This window comes from Empidonax traillii, unplaced genomic scaffold (assembly GCF_003031625.1).
Source record: "Empidonax traillii isolate 1590-97213 ecotype Southwest subspecies unplaced genomic scaffold, ASM303162v1 scaffold683:size364172, whole genome shotgun sequence".
Classification (NCBI taxonomy): domain Eukaryota; kingdom Metazoa; phylum Chordata; class Aves; order Passeriformes; family Tyrannidae; genus Empidonax; species Empidonax traillii.
Window position 1 is genome coordinate 20278 of NW_020955876.1, and position 3741 is coordinate 24018.

General features: G+C 53.1%; 1 protein-coding gene and 2 long non-coding RNA genes across 5 annotated transcripts in view; all 3 read left to right on the forward strand.

Annotated features, from left to right (window-relative positions):
* DIXDC1 (DIX domain containing 1) overlaps positions 1-3741 on the forward strand; it is a 28678-nt gene that overhangs the window by 20269 nt on the left and 4668 nt on the right. The gene's annotated exons all lie outside the window — the stretch shown is intronic.
* LOC114065632 lies at positions 845-1632 on the forward strand. The gene is made up of 3 exons (XR_003573012.1): positions 845-937; positions 1014-1067; positions 1516-1632. It is a non-coding gene; the product is annotated as an uncharacterized LOC114065632 (long non-coding RNA).
* LOC114065633 lies at positions 2587-3739 on the forward strand. The gene is made up of 3 exons (XR_003573013.1): positions 2587-2648; positions 3124-3177; positions 3693-3739. It is a non-coding gene; the product is annotated as an uncharacterized LOC114065633 (long non-coding RNA).

Sequence of the window (3741 nt, forward strand, 5' to 3'; positions counted from 1 at the left end):
AGTCCCTCCCTGACCCTCAGCCCAGTGTGTTTGACTCCAAGCCCCTGATCCATATGGCAAAGACACTGAACTCTCTCAGGAATATCCCCTTCTATTCGTGCTGGGAGCCCCAGTGGCTCTGGATTGTAAATATTTATGTGCCAGTAAACAAAGCAGAGCCTGTGTGAGAAGCACAGGCAGCTGGGCGGGCACTTTGCTCGGGGACAATGGGCAGGACACAAAAGAACTTCTTCCCCCCCCCCCAAAAAAAAAAAAAAACAACCAAACAAAAAACCCCAAAACATTCCTTGGTTCCCTGGTAAAATCTGGTTGCATTGTGTGCCCACTGGGAGCAGGGAGAGGCACTGGCATGGCCTGTTCTCCAGCCCTGGGTGTTCCACAGGGAGGGTGAGCAGCTGGCACTGGGAGCAGGGACAGGCAGTTGATGCCACCAGCCAAGAAATGGCATTTGATTCATCCATTTTCCTCCTCTTACTCAAGAGCCTCCAGTTTGAGAGAGTTTTGACTGAAGTATCGGGGGTCTGACGTGGTGCTGAAACTGAGACAGACTTTCAGTGCCTGGCAACCTGAATCTGAGCTGCCCTTGTTTGGTGTCTTCCTGTGGGGAAGTGAAGTGGCTGGGAGACCTCTGGGAGAGCTTTCTCAGGGGGTAAACCTTCTTGTTCCTTCCTGAAAAAAAAACTGTGCTCATTTCTGAGGGGGAATAAGTCAGCAGAAGTGGAAAATGAAGCTGTTTAGAGACTGATAGGACTGACTCTTGGCCAGAGCTGCAGCTCAATCATTTTTTTCCTTTGAAACCTCTGAAGAGGAGAATTTTTTTTTCTTTCTTTCCCCTTTATTTTCCCAGGCTTTGTTGCTCAATGGCTCTTTACCTGAGGACGAGCAGGAAGGGTCCTTTGAGCTTTGTGAACGTGGGGCCTGCCCTGAAGAGCAGCTGGTGAGCACATTTCTGTACCTAAAGCTCCCTGCCAGCTGCGCTGCCAGCAACAATAACGGGGATGTTTTGCCTCCAGATCATAATCCGAAGTCGCCTGGACCAGAGTGTGGAAGAAAACCAAGACCTAAAGGTTGGAGGGACAACAGGTGGAGGGGCAGAGAGGTTTTGGGCCAAGAGATCTTTGCAGACTGTCCTGTTTGATGTTTTTTTTGGGGGGATGGAGGGGGGATGGGATGATGACAGGGCAGAGTGGACAACCTGATGGATGATGTAGGGGATATATTATGTTAGAGCTCTGGGACCGTGTCTGATGCTGGGAGAAGGATTCGGTCTTGCCCTGAAGGACAGATCTGGGGGGACTAGGCAATCATTTTTTTTTCTCAGAACTTTATTGGCAGGGGCTAAGGGAGCTGCTCAGCTATTTGTCACGTTTGTAACTCATTAAAACTGCTCTTGAATCTGTGGGAAGAGGTGGGATGTGCTTTATTTTTTCTGCAGCAGGTGTCTGAAGACACTGGGGGGATGCTGGCTTTGGGGTGACAAGATGCCATTTAATCAAATTGTGTTGCATTTTGCAGAAGGAGCTACTGAAATACAAACAAGAAGCTCGAAACCTGCAGGGGATAAAGGTGAGGAAAGGGGACACTTCAAATATGACTGGCAGAGCTTTAGTGTCTCCTGCAGCCCATGAGTGGGGCCAGCAGCAGCCATCCACCTCTGAGGAGTCCCAGTGGGGAGGGAGGTGTGTTGGGGGGCTTGAAATCGGGGGATCCTGGGGTTTGTTTCTGGCCCAAGGCAGGAACAAGCAGTTGGGTTTCCTGGTTTCTGTTCTGTCTGTAGCACTGTGCTCAAATTTCCACTCTTTTTCTTCCTGTTTCTCCTAAACAAAATATGAGATTTGCCTGGTTTTCTAAGCTCTTTTTCCCCCCTCCCCTGGTGCCTTGGGGTGCACACAGCAGCACTGCCCCAGTGAACTCCTTCTTGACAGCCGAGGAAAAAGAGCCCGGGGAATCCTTGCCCTCCTCAGAAACTGTTCAGTTCCTCCCTCTGGAGTTGTGAACACTGATAATCTACTCCTGAGCCAGAGGTATTTTTAGAGCAGCCTGTCATGCTGCTGGGAGGGAGCAAACAGCAGTAGCTGTCCAAGGTGGAGCTCTTGGGCCCTGAGTGAAAGGTGCAGAATTAGTCCTGACTTTGGCCCCTCCAGAGAGGATTTCACTGCACAACTAGGTCACACTGAGAGCTTAAGTGTCCTCGTGTCCTGGGCTGACATTGGCCTCCCTGTGCCCTCTGGGTGCTGCAGAGGTGTGGCTGGATCAGGAGCTGAGGGCACTGAGCACCCTCCAAAGGCACAGCTGCCTCCTTCCACGGGAGCCACTGCTGGAGTGGGAAGTGCAGGTTGAAGCACAGAAATCCCTCTGTCCCAACAGCTGGGATGTTGGCAGGGCAGGCACTCTGGGGCAAGAGGGTGCTGTCTGTGCACCCCCTGTTCTCCTGCAGCCCTGGGTGGCCCCACTGTGTTATGGCCACTGTCCTGGGTCACTCCCTCCTCAGGGCAGGGTCTCTCCCCTCCCTGCACCTTCCCACAGAGGACATCTCTCCCCAGGATGCTCTCCAGCAGAGGCTGATCCAGCAGGATGCTTCAGTCCTGCAGCTGAAGCAGGAGCTGCTGAGAGCAAACATGGACAAGGAGGAGCTGCACAACCAGAACGTGAGTCACTGCTTGAGGTTATTTTAGGAGGAGGTTTGGTGGCCCTGAGGGCTCCAGCAGCCACAGGGCTGAGCTCCTGGGGTGGTGGGACAGTGCAGTCAAAGGTCTGTGCAGAGCACAAACTGCACACACTGCTCTGGCCAGCAGGGAGGATGGAGATCCCTCTCCTCTCCCACTTCCTGACCTCCCAGACCTTCAGCTGGAACAGGGAGGGGCTTTCCCCCGTGTTCTCAGTGCAGTTGCATTTCTCCTTCATTCCTTGCTCTCCCTGGGCGAGCAGGTGGCATTTTGGCAGGCCATGGGCAGTGTCTGGAGGGAGGAGGACACGGGAGGGACTGCCCTGTCCAAGTGTTGCCATCCCTGGACACACCAGCTCCCTTGAACTCTGCAGATGTTTGGTCACCCTGTGGCACAAGGGGCAGGGATGACCAGTTTGGGAATGCCTGTCTCACACCTGTGTGCGTTACTCCTGCAGGTTGATCTTCAGAGGAAGCTGGAGGAGAGAAACCGGCTGCTGGCAGAGTACAAAGTAATGGAACCTCTTCCCTGGGGGCTTTGGGGGCAGCATCTGGTGGCTCTTCGGTTTTGGGCGCTTTTTTATTTTATTTTTGTGTCACCTCTGGGAATGGCACTGCAACTTATTCCTTATCCACAGCAGTCATGGATGAGTATTTGTGAGGATGGTGGAGGGATGGGATGTTCTGTGTTCTGCCTACAGGTTTTTATAGTATATTTTTTTTTTTTTCTGTGATTGCTTGATAAGTGCCTGCCACTTGTGCAGAAGCCTGTCAGGTTAGGCTGAGCCACCTGGTTGTCAGCTGATCCCTCAGGAACCTGTTTTCTCTGGGAGAGCTGTCTGGTCCTGGCAGGGGGTCTCTGGGCAATAACAACCCCCAAAAAACCGCAAACTCTGGCACTCAGCTCTCAGATGTGGCTGGGAGGACACACACTGTGCAGGGCACCATGCAGGTGCCACAATCCCCTGCCCTGGGGAGGTGGCTGTGAGCTTCACTCACGTGGATTCCCCTGACTCCTGTGTTGCAGAAGGAGCTGTGCCAGAAGGACCGGCACCTGCAGCAGCACCAGACCAAGC